General features: G+C 27.4%; 1 protein-coding gene across 1 annotated transcript in view; it reads left to right on the forward strand.

The window, feature by feature from the left end:
* The window catches only part of LOC123294076 (adhesion G protein-coupled receptor E3-like), a 202,633-nt gene that overhangs the window by 92,769 nt on the left and 95,827 nt on the right, over positions 1-14,037 (forward strand). The gene's annotated exons all lie outside the window — the stretch shown is intronic.

The raw sequence follows: 14,037 nt of genomic DNA on the forward strand, positions 1-14,037 counted from the left end.
GAACACACATGAAGGAAGTGCATTCCGCTTTTCAAATTAAATAATAAAATGAAATAAATTAGGAAAAAGTGTTTACACTTACGCCAATATAATGAACCTCAGACAGGATCATCCTAAAACATCCTTCATATCGAATTATTTGGTACTGAGATCTGTCAAGAAAAGGTTGCAAAATTTCGCATCGAAATCAATCATAAAACTTCCTGAATCACTTTTTTCCAGATTTTGGTATTATTTTTAATATAATTATATAGTTTTAAACGCGCATATAGAGGTTCTAATAGCGTTCACACCAAATCTTTTTTAAACGACTTAACAAATTTATTTTATGTAACATTTTGATTTGAACAAAAAACAAATTGTGATGAAGATATGTTATTTGAAAACGTGCTTCAATATTATTAAAGTTAAATTAAACGAAACAAAATTTATTGTTCGTAATTATTTTTGTCTGAAAATTTATTATTAAACAGAAATTTTAAAACAATTTTAATCAAAAAAAAGTTATTCAACAATATACACTTATGATCAAAAAACTTGAATCGTTGTAAATAAGCAAAGCATATTATGTTGAATTGATTTTTTTCCATACATAATCAAAGATTTACCTTTTGTGTTCTACATTTTGTTAATTTATTTTTTATTATTAACCAACTTAAATTTAAAAAAGAAAGGAATATATTCGAAATTGAACCTTCTTCAAATAAACTGACGAAAACGATACCAGGCCCATGTACCAAAATTTACAAAAAATACCAAAAATCAATAGTATCTATGAAATCCTATCCTTTCCGTGTTAAATAACGAAAAATTTGAAAATTTATAGCAACTAACAGAAACGGTTAATGCTCCTAAATGCTTTTGTTTACAACTTTATGTTGGTGAAAGCTACCACTTATTACGCTACCAACTATTTTTAGTCTCATGTCGTAAGAAATAATTTAATAGCTTCAAAAAAAAAAAAAAAAAAAAAAAAAAAACAATTGATATTTTATGTGAACTGTTTGGTAAAAAAATCAATGAGATCATTTTACTCACCTAATCTTAGAAGTCAGTAAAATGATCCCTTTTGAGAAAGATTGAATAGTTTTCAAAATTTGCAATAATCAAAAGAAATTGGCCTGCCAATATTGCAACACTTGAATAAAGAAACCAAAAATATTTCGACGTTATAGAATCTCGAATAATTTGGCTAACATTTTTTTAAGGGTGATCATTTTAGGACACCTTCCCTGGGTAGCATGGCGTTTTTGCTATTAATCAATTGACAATGGCTACTTGCAACATCGACTAAACCTTATTCTTTATTCAATAGAAATTTATCAACATATTTATACTTAGAAAATCACTTTAATCCATACAAACGATTACATATCTTTTCAGATCGCTGCAGCTTTTTAAATTGAATAATATGTACAACACTACTTGAATCTTATTTTCAAGTATTTTTCAATAGAATGGTTTATTGATGACGAATCGAAATAAATGTACTTATTTTCCAATTGACTATTTATACCATTTATTTGAATATTTTCAAAATGTGTATTTGAAATTTATTTTATATAATTTAAGATAAATATTCAAAAAATGCTTTCAATAATACAAACTCGTCTCTCTACTGTTCAATTTATCGAATATGTATATTTACAAGATGGTCCGCAAAAAATACTTTGCTAAAAAATTTTTAAATTATTTAAATATTTTACTTAGGGTAAGTAAATAACGAAAAAATTAGTTAGAAAATTGAAAAAATGCATGTTAAATTTTTGTCTTATGATTTGGATAAAAATTATTTTTGAACCATTTTAACCCACATTGAATGAATAACCCATGACAACATATTTCAACCCATGACTTTGACCTACAATTATCGATAAACTTTAAGCGTATTTTCTTTCGATTAAATTCAATAATGGCATTTTTTTAAGTTTCATTTGCTCCGAAAGCTTACTTTTTCGAAAAAATGTAAACTTAAATTGTTACTTTTTTTAGGAGAATCAAATTTCTAATTTAAATTTTTATTCTATCTCTTATCGTTTAGGATCGAAATTGACTATTAAAGCAACCCGAAGAACTAGGTTCAATCTCATGTCAGAACATGATGTCCCCCATCAAACTTTACAACTTCTGCTTAAGTTATTTTGTCATTGGTTAACTACACCCTGTATAAGAGGGTTTTGTATCCCAGAAACGTGTCACTCATCCGAAAAATGAACCAGATCAATCCTCAATCCTTAAATGAACCAAAACTTTCTTACCAAACTTTTAATTGTCCTCTGCACCATATGTTCTGGATCAGTGCTCAGCGTTTGAATGATTTACCCAAATAGTTTGTTTCATAAATAAAAGTAAGATGCAACACATTTTAAGAGCTACTTTGTCTGTATCCGGATGTTAGAATTTATTTTCAAAGTTTTAAACAAAATAATATTTATGATACATTTTAAAGTTGGTAATACAGTTTGCATAATGCAATTTATAATACTGGGTTCTAAAAAAGTTGGAAACCCACCAATGCATTTTAGAAAAAAATGACAGAAAAAAATAACCTAGAAAAAAGTTGGCACAATCTAACGGTGTCCTTGGATTTGACGTTATCTCTGACGCTAGACGTCACTTGAAGATCAATTTTGTAAATGATTTAATGATAAAATGAGTTCACATAAAAATATTCGAATAAAGTTTCTGAATAGTTTTTATAACTTTGTATTAAAAAACAAAATGAATTCAATACAATAAGACGGTTTTACGTCACTGTTCGCATTAAAGTTTTGTTTTGCCCTACAAGGTTAAGCTAACTAGTCAAGGTTAGCTAACCTTGACTAGTAACTAGCTTAGCTAACTAAGTCTTTCTATTTTGAGCACAATGTTAAATTTTAGTAACCGAGATACAGCAAACCAATACATGTAAAAAGTCGTAAATTTTCCGTAGAATTCAATGCACTATTTTTTTACACTTTTAAATTACGGGATGACATTTAAAATGGCTGCCAAAGTTGCTCGAAAACAGTTTTTTTAGGTTTTTTAAAGAAATACGCTTTGTATAAAAAAAAGTTTCGAACAAAAAATGCGTAACTTTTAATTTCGAATCGATCTAGCCCAGTTAGATGTAAAAAAATTAGAAAATAAAAAATTTATTAAAAAACAACTGTTAAAAATTGCATTTTTTGAAACGCCCATATCTCTCTCTTTTTTTCTTCACAAATGTGTTTGGGCATCTCGTAAAACTGTGCTAGAAGTTTTAAAATTGTTTCCAAACTGCGAGCAAAATCGTTTTTTTTTACGGTCATCTGGATGATGCTAGAGTACTAAGTCAGTAGAACGTATGCATTGACAATTGAAAAAAACTCGCTCTTAAAACAGAATTTGACTGATGAATATGAAAAAAATATTTACTGCAAAAAAGTACGATATGAGTGATGAACTGCACCACCGTCAGTAGGTGGAAGATTCGCTAAGTTAAGTAACCACCTACATATTGAACTTTTAAACTTTTCAAATCACTCCGTACCAAAATCACGACTCAGTACCGATGCATTTTCATTACAAAAAATTATTCTTTTGGGCGTATTATTATCAGTCAAATTCTGTTTAAGAGCGGGTTTTTTTCAATTGTAAATGCATACGTTCTACTGGCTTAGTACTCTAGCATCATCCGGATGACCGTAAAAAAAAAACGATTTTGCTCGCAGTTTGGTAACAATTTTAAAACTTCTAGCACAGTTTTACGAGATGCCCAAACAAATTTGTGAAGAAAAAAACCTCCATCCATAACTAAGACCTCACTAATAGTATAAAATATCAACTAGAAGCAATTATATTACATAAAAAAACTGAAAAAATAATTAATATAGTGTTTCAAAATGTTTCACAACTGATTTTTCGCATGTTATCGATCGATTAATATTAATCAAGCACGCAATATCCGCACATATTCAGGCAACTATTAAAGAAAACTTTAAGCATAGAAAGGTTTATAAAAAAGCACGCGTATATGAGCTATTGGAATTTAAAGAAACATGGCTTTTGGTCGATAAAAGCGAGTTTTGCCCAAACTTTTCAATATTTTTCAAATTTGCAAAAACGATCTTCTTGGGCATATTAAGGACAAACTTTTCCCTAAGGGTCGTTTAAAAATATATTTTTTTCAAAGAGATATGGGCGTTTCAAAAAAATGCAATTTTTAACAGTTTTTTTCAATAAATTTTTTATTTTATAATTTTTTTACATCTAACTGGGCTAGATCGATTCGAAATTAAAAGTTACGCATTTTTTGGCTTTTTTTGTTCGAAACTTTTTTTTATACAAAGCGTATTTTTTAAAAAAACCTAAAAAAACTTTTTTCGAGCAACTTTGGCAGCCATTTTGAATGTCATCCCGTAATTTAAAAGTGTAAAAAAATAGTGCATTGAATTCTACGGAAAATTTACGACTTTTTACATGTATTGGTTTGCTGTATCTTGATTATGGCTCGAAAAATTTAGATTGACCAGTCCAAAGCAACCATTAGATTGTACGAGAAAATTCCTATAGCCTTTGTATTGGTTCTTTTTTCACTCATGTTTTTCTAAATTTCTAGGGGTCTCGAACTTTTCGGATACTATGTATAACGAAACTGTTTTAAAATATTGATACTTTTAGGGACTCCTGAAATAAATTTTATACGTTACAATGTTAATGTTTTTACTACATAAACATTTGTGCTGTATGTATGTTGCAAGTATTTATTGCTCACACCCTCGAAAAAAGCACTATGAATTAGAAAAAGTGTTGCAATTCAAATCGAAAGAACATTTTGTTTTGTTCCACTTAAAATTTTATTTTTTGAAATGATAATGATAAACACAGGTTATGTTAATTCGTCTACTCTGATCAATGAGTTAGTTGTACGTAATAATTCAAAATACTAATTCAAATACTATTGATTTGAAGGAAATTTATAGTAAAGCAAATTTGTTTAGCGGTAACTTTCCTACCATAGTAAACTTTTTTTAAGTTTATACCCCATTATTTGAAAATTTCGTCGTTTTCGGCACACAAGTGTACAATTCTTAAGTTTACAAAACTGAAATTTACAAAATTAAAAAAACTCCCGATAAATTTTTCGAGTACGGAACCCTGGACTCGCACTTGAACATATCTAAGAACACTACCCATTATATTTCCTTTTTCCTTAGAGCCTTCTTCAAACTGAACCGATAAGGTCGCACTTAAAACAAACCCAAGAACATTCTCTATTAAATTACCTTTCAAACGAAACAAGAAAATCAAAATCGGTTCATTTGTTTAGGTGCGACGATACCACAGGCAGACAGACCCACTTACACACTTAGTGGTCAAACTTATAACACACCTTTTTTGGTTCGAGGATAAATAAATAACTTTATTCAAATGAAACAAAGTTTTTTTGAAATATGATATTTTTGCCAAACTAACGAATTCAGGGACTATAAAGGAGGTTCGAGAATGTAACAAACAATTTTTTCGTGGAAATTTAAAGAAAAAATATTTCTATTTTCTTGTAAACTTTATTGATTAACACTTTGTATATAAATACACACTATGGTTGTCCAGGTTAAAAGCGAATTGAAAATTACAGTATATACATATTTACAGTTTATTTTTACCTAGACATTAAACGTAAACATCTGACGACATAAAAGTTGATGGTTGTTTGAACACATAGCAAATTCACGATATTCATTCAAATAAAAAAAGTTTGTTTTGAATATATTTACAACAATATATTCCTTTAAATCCTTCTTTTTTTCATCACCTATACAGTGCGTGTTGTACCTTCAGAAAACGGTAGAGTTCAAAAGAAAAACTGAGATAATTTTAATTTGTTCAGTAAATTCTCGTTAAAACAAAAAAATTCCAGAATGGCAACACGTGAAAATATTTATGTAATAAAAATTGCCAAGACAAGAAGAATATATATAGAATGCAAGAATCACAGAAGCTAAAATGGATACTATTTTATTTCCAAAAAATTAGAATTCCACACCAAAAAAATAATACTTATGAAATTGTGTACAAAAGTGGAGATACGTGAGATATGGTAGTCTTTGTTTCTAAAGATGAATTTTTGTCCGAAAATGGTTTCCTACACTATTCTTAAAGTTTTTTACCATTTAAACTGTGAAATAGAGTGCGATTTTTAGGTCTGTAAAAAAAGTATGTTTGATATTTAAAACAAGATTTAAATAATAATTTTTTTAAATATTTAAAAAAGAAAGTTGGAGAACTTTATTTAATCATTACCACTAAACCCTACATTTTCATTTCTTCTAAAAATGACAAGATACGTGTGGTTCCGATTATAAATTTTACAAATATTCGTCGTCATTTTAAAATATTAAGAAGGAAACTTTAAAAAAAAATGTTTCTTTACGAATAAATCGAATAACTTTGTAAATAGTTTAATATTTTTACATAACAAGAAACTTTAAAATTGTTATTCAATAGAATATATATGTATGATTACCATTGAATATATGAAAATTTACTTCAAAGTTCCTTTTATCTTATACAAATTTTCATCTTTTATTAACAAATTTGTTTGAGAGTGAGGGTCTACAATCGTTTAAATAACATAAACTTCTTCACTTTAAAGATGAAAAACAAATATTAAAACAGTTTCCGATAAAAAAAATAAACCTCTAATTTTTGTTAAATTTAAAATTATTGATAGCTGAGAGTTGCCACCCCGTCAGTTGGCGATAAAAATAAGTATTTTTACACTTCGATGTAAATAATGGATAAGTATTGAAAATTTTAAAATACGCAATAAAGTTTCCTAATTTTTTATAAAAGTTTTGACCGTTTTTGTCTGGTCTTCACTGGAGAAGGTTCTACCGGTGAGAAAGTTATCAATGCGCGGGCGGGCGATTGTCGTGAAACAGGATTTTTGGTACATTTTGTCTATTTGCTCACAATAGGACCCCGCTGTGATGGTTTTGCCCATTTGCTGAAAGTTGAAGTGTACCCACTTTTTGAGCTTTTTGATTTTCAAATACGTTTTAACCCATCAAAAAAACAAATAATTAACATTTGGAAAAAAATTAACAACATGAAGTAGAGAGTGTAAAATTCTCTATCGATCTGCATATACCACGAGACGACAAAATAAATATTTATTCAGATATGCAGCTACAAAAAAAACATGACATAAAAATAAACCAACCTATTGAAACAACCTAATATTAACTACAAATACAAAAATAAATAGATAACTTTGAATTAAATACATTCCTAAATAATAGTTTACATTCGAAAATACTATTCGAGATTTACAACTCGTTTCATCTCTTCAGTAAACATTCTATTTGATTAGATTTTTGTTTAATTTTTTAATTTATTACTTTTATTAAATATTTATTACTTCTTTTTGAAAAACACTATACAATTGACAGAAAAAAATAGTTATATTTGTTTATAAATATTAAATTGATATTCAATTCATTCAATTTATAAATTCAATATTTATCAAAAGTTATAGGTAATATCAATTTACCTTTAAATACGTATAGACGAATATACGTATATGAGACGAAGAAACATGTAGAATTGTTAAAGAGATTGAATTTGCTTTAGGCGATATAAGTAATATGATGAAGGTATTATATATTTTATATATAACAATATACAAAGTTTTCTTATTTGAACATATATGTATTGAACTTTTATGATATTTGTATAGCTGCATTCGATTTAACTTGGAGAGACATGCATGATTTTCATCTGGATAACCTCCAAAAAAAATTAAATATTTTCTATTTTATTCTTGTCACACAAACTTATATAAGTACTAGAGTGATACCCACCCGCTTCGCTGGGTTTAAAAGTAAAGATTGATAAAGATTGCTCTCGCTTATCCCCTTTCTGTAACACTTTCTGTAATAATGGTAGGATTGTTTTACACAGGTAAAATATATGTATAGTTTTCTATTTTTTTAAATGTATAATAGTCGTAATTATTCATTGATTATATGAGAAAAAATGGCCGTGAAATATTTTATATTGACTATTTTTACAGAAATTTGTAGTTTATGGTAATGTCAAATGACTACCTTTTCCAGAAATCTGTAATTTATGGTAATGTCAAATTAAATTAATTTAATTTTATTTTTTATTAATATATCTTTATAAATTATATCTCATGTGTTATTCTGAAGTATGAGCTATATTGCTGTACAGTTTCGTTAAAAACCATTCGCTAGTTTTAGCGTTAAAGCGTAACAAACAAACAAAAAAACAAAAAAACATGCTTACTTTCGCATTTATAATATATAGAAATTATCAAAGATTTAATCAATTATGTATTATATAAATACGTATTTCGATAATCATATAGTCATCATCAGTATGAACTAACTAATCGTAATTACTCTTATAAATAGTGTATGTTACTCGTTGGTAATTTGGTGACGGTCTGCAGCAAATTAGCAATGAATAACATTGACTATTTATAAGAATAATTTTGATTAGCAAAGTCATACTGATGATGACTACATGATAGTTGAAATACGTATGTATGTAATGAAAAAATATCTAGCAAATTGGATAAAAAAATATCCTACTATATTTAACGCCATTCGAAGTTTTTCGTACTATCCTGCAGTAAAAATTTGGCTCGACTAAATTAATTTTGTAGGAAAGTTCATTTTGTAGGAAAGTTGCAAAAATTAGATTGGGATCACGAGTAAAATTTGTCGATATGTACCTTACTTTTCAAAATATCGAATTCTGAAAATTTATAAGAATCATTTTTTAGACGAAATACATTCTAAAGCTTAAAAGTTACATAAACTTTCATTTTTATATATTTAATTCAAAAGTTATTGTGAATGCAGCCATTGTGATTTTAATTTTAATTTTGAAAGATAAATAAAACAAACTTGTAAAATGTTAACAAAACATTGTACAAGTTTACTTACCAATTTTAAACTTAAACATATTTTGTGGTTATAAAAATTTCTTAACCAGACCTTGAAAATTATTAAATTCTTGACATAAAACTGTTGTTGAAGGTCTTGTCAAATTTTAAGTAAAAAAACACAATTAATTGTATTAATTGGTCATAAACTCTGTGTATCTGAATTTTATATTATAGCTTGGTTGTTTTCGAGGATATTTAAATCTATGTTCATTTTGCTATAAATTTTCCAAGTTATACTTACATTTGAAAGTCTGATACATCAATAAATCATCTGTATCTGCAATTTTCATGGATTTTTGAAGTGAAAACTTCTATAGGCGCGTAAGACGAATGTAATATATAATAAATGATATTTGGTAGGGTAAAATCGTATGATTTCGCGTCAGCAAGATGCTATAAATATATGATACAGATATAAAACCGTGACTTAGGAAACAAAAACATTTTTCAACCGAAAAAACTTTAGTTTTCACTTCCATCGACAGTCACGATGGATGACTTGATATTATTTGCATGCATGCATTTATGTGGAATAAATTTTGAAAGAATCTACGTGATATACGGATAATAACGTGATTTTATAAGTGGCCAATTTTTTTTTTACAGAAAACAAGAAAGGATTATACAATAGACATCAAAAAAATTCACATAAGACACATAATATAAATGAAATCACGTAGCTTTTAATGAGAATAGAGAAAATTAGTTATATGGAAAAACAATCAATAATGATTACAATCTCAATTGTGTTTTGTCATATTAATCTCGAATTTTTTGATTGTGATAAAATAAAAGAGAAAGTTTTTACCTAAACTGATTACATAGTTGAATAATTTTTTTAATTAAGTAAAAAATTAATACACCACACTTGAATACTTTCAATAATGAATGATGTTAATTTGATCGAATGAATATTATCAGAGAGAATTTTTTTTTTACAAATAATCTTCTTTATTTTTTAATTCATTGTCAATCAAAAATAGATAGTGTGCTAAAATTTTGTGGTTTTGAAGCAAAAAACGATAACCAGTCAGTCAGCTGAAGTAAAAACTTTTTTTGTTGTTTTTTAAGAAAGTTGTCGTGGTACAATATATATAAATATTATGGAATATGCGCGCTGTAAAAGTATACGAGCTTGTAGCTAAGTGATCCATAATATTTAAGCAAGCCTGTACTCGTGGAGACGTTACACATACAATATTCATGTGTACGTATACAACACCAATCCTAACACTCTTCTCTGACTCGCTACTACTTCTTTCTGTCTGACTCGCTACTATGTATACTTGCTTATAAATTATTGAACTTTAAACTATTTTTAAAAAATAACAAGACGGTCAAAATTTTCCTTTTAATTTTTTATTTAGAATCGAAACAAATCTATTAATAGTCTGTTAGTTTTTGGAAAATATCTGATAGTTAGTTTGTTTTTTATAAATTAATAACTGATGCAAAAGTATAAAGAGTGTATACCATACATGTTAAATATCGAACTTTTCAATAAATTTATCTCGGATTCTAGCCGGTCAATCAGATTCAAATTTTAAGGGTAATTGTATAATCATGTCTTTAGTAAGTACACAAAAAATTTAGAATTTTCTGACGCTACTCAAATATCGCGTAAACAACCTTAAGTTTTAATTAATTACAGTATGAATAATAAACATTTCATAATTTGTAAATTGAAATACGTATTAAGGTGTGTATAAAAACTATCATAATAATTATTATTATAAAAATATGAACAAATCAATAAAATTCATAATGTTTTCTACTTTTATATCAAGCGCCATCTATGACCAGTTATAAGAAGTCACCAAAGATTAGAATCACTTAGTTAATAGTTAATTGTGCAGCTTTAATTACATTATTACATAGTTGTCGTTTCTTCAATTGAATAACTAATTTTTGTTTGCATATTCATACCTGATGCGAAACAGAAGTTTCCACTTCAAAAAGAAATCAGTTTCACAAATCTACAAAATTTGTGTAAAGGTTTATGATTTAAACTAAAGCATTTGAGAAAAAATTACATTTTGTTGGCGAAATAACTTTTTTTGCGTAAAATAAAATAAGCAATTATTAATATGCATAAAATTTTATCACAATCGCTTGCTGAACTTTTATATTTTTAAAACCATCATGTTCGGCTTAATCCTTTAGAAACTTTTATTAGAAAAAGTTTGTTAGTTTTGAAAACGATGAGAAAGAAATATATATGATAGAATATTGTTTATAGTTTAAGGATAAGAAATAATATTTACATAAATAGTTAATATTTATTTAAAGTTGTTGTCTTACTACAATTTTGTAATGTTTTGGATTATATTAATGGTAAGAGTATATAAGCTGGTAATGAAATAATTTATAATATTTTTCTATATTATACAACTCAACTGTTAGGCTGTACGATAAATTGTATATAATTCTGTTATTATATAGTTATCTCTCTTCAACCACAATATTCTAACTGTGGAGTAGAGAAAGTTTTCGGTTAGAGAAAGTATATAATGCCTTCATTACCAATTTATTCGATAAATCCAACATACGCTCAAAATTTACCTCTTATTGTTTGAATAGGCAAAGATTTTTTAATATTTATCTTTATGTTAAAAGTAAACTGTGGTATTTTCTGCAAATATTTCTCCGATAATTCTAACATATTCAATTATATTGAACGTGAGTATACATAAATTTTGAATACAATATCCAATTAAATTACTTTTTCAATATTAAGGTAAAGAGAAAAATAATATACAATGTGATTTTTTTAAAAGTTTTTAACCAATTTTTTCAACAACGGATTGGAATATCAAAAAGCAATAAAACAAGGATCTTTCAGAACGAAAAATATATGCCTAGTTTTATTTGCCGAGAACGTCTTCCAGGTTAAATACTTTTTGTAGCTGCACACTTTTTGTAGCAGATTCTGGTTCTTTGAAGAATTTTTTCTAGGCCTGAATTTTGGCATCTGATTTTTGGATATTTTCAGTTTCCATCAAGAAAATGTTTCACCAATACATTCTCAAAATAATAGTTTTTGGTACAAATTTTTTTTAAATCGAAAAACTAGTGAATTTTCTGGAAAAACATTTGCATGTTCGTCTCTCCACTTAATCCTACTGTGTCTGGTTGCCCGGTTAATCTCCCGATATTTGTTTGACTAACCTCGAATCCTTATTTTCCGCAACAGAAAATTAATGTATCTGTCCGTGAGTAAAACTTGCCAAACAAAAGTTTGTATTTAAAAATAAAACTAGATTTATTTGATGTCTCCAAAAATAAAAAGGCCTATTTTATCATTTGTTAGCCCCCGAGCTAAAAAAAAGGGTTATAAGCCTAGTTTGACCTCTATGTGTGTGTGTCTGCCTGCCGGTCTGTTTGTGGCATCGTTGCACTAAAACGGATGAACCGATTTATATTTTTTTTGGTTTTGTTTGAAAGGTAATTTAACGAAGAGTGTTCTTAGACCTGTACGGATGGGGTCACCGTGACGAAAATTTGTTAAAAATAATTATTCATATTCTTACCTTTCTCATTAAAATGAGCTTGAAACTTAAAAAATAATCACTCTGTAAATTAATGTTCTGTACTCACTGATAAACAGAAGCAATAATGATTTTTTTAAGCTGATTTATTTTAATAAATTAGTGAAATAAACGCGCTCGTGTGTATAAATAGCTACTTCAGCTATACTACGTATGTAATAATAATAATAATAATAATGTCTACCACGATAAAACAAAAAACATTATAATTGTGTCATATTTTATACAATGATTTTAAATAAAATATAAGCCGATTATAAATATTTGAAAATTTTAATAGGTAGCTATTTGGTATCTGTGTATTTCCCTCTCATTGGAGCTTATATTATTGTTATTATTATCTACTTTTATAAGGTACCAACTTTCAAACGAGCAAAGTGCAAATGAACATAGAAACAATCAACAGTCACAAGTGCTTATAAATAAATTATTTGATAAAATTTTAATATGACGGGGTAAAATGAACGATGCTTGGAAAAAAAATAACATTATCGTGAGAAAATTTGTCAATGCCGTAATAGAGTATTCCACTATTTTTGGAAAAGTACTTCAACATGTTGATTTTGCTAATAAAAAGCCACAAAAAATTTATTTCGGAAAAATATACACGCTTTCTTGCTAAAAACTTAAATTAAATTTTAAACCTTTTTTAAACTGTCAAAAACGCGGTCATCCAATTCGATGACGTAATATGGGTATCACTATACGAAATAACACAAATAATTTTGACAGATATGTTCATAGACATCTGATTATAATATAAATATAAATACTTATCTATGTATATATTATGCCCAACTGTCTACACTGAACTAACTGATGGTCTATGGCTCATACCGCTATAACATCACAGCAGGGCTTGCCCGAGCTTTAGGTCAAGTGATATACAGTTTAAAAATTACGATTTTTAATTTTAATATTTTAAAAGAAAAAAGTGCTTTTATGACTCGAAATCAGAATATTTAAGTATATTTTTACATAAATTTTTACTTTTTTCAAATTTCCTAATTTTTTTTTGACTAACGATAATACCTTATTTTTCTCGCTTCTGTTAAGGGACTCTTAGTTTTAGCTAGAGTTGTGTAGCATTTGTCAGTGACTTGAGTGTATGTAACATACCAAAAATTGATTTTCACAATTCTCCAATGTTTTTCTGGCTGTTCTTGAAATCAGCTAGTACTTTATCAGTTTTCCAAAGATCATTGAATGAATTTTATGATCGTATTTAACATCGAAAAACGAATGCCATATTACCTACTCTGTAAAAAAAGTACTGGTTGCAAGAAATATGTCCTTGGTTCAGGAAAATATGTTCTTAACATGGTAGAAAGTAAATATTTTCGAAGTATTTAAACCACTTGCTTACAACAATCAGTAAATTCTTGATTCAATAATTTGTCACATTTGTTGTAATATTTTCTTATTTTATACCTTTTATTTGCTATATTTAAGAATAAAACTTTAAATACTCTTTACTTCGAGTACAGTTTAAGCTGATATGCTATAGTTTAAGGAGATATGCAAGGATTGAATAATACTAGAGATTTC

Source organism: Chrysoperla carnea, chromosome 1 (genome assembly GCF_905475395.1).
Source record: "Chrysoperla carnea chromosome 1, inChrCarn1.1, whole genome shotgun sequence".
Classification (NCBI taxonomy): domain Eukaryota; kingdom Metazoa; phylum Arthropoda; class Insecta; order Neuroptera; family Chrysopidae; genus Chrysoperla; species Chrysoperla carnea.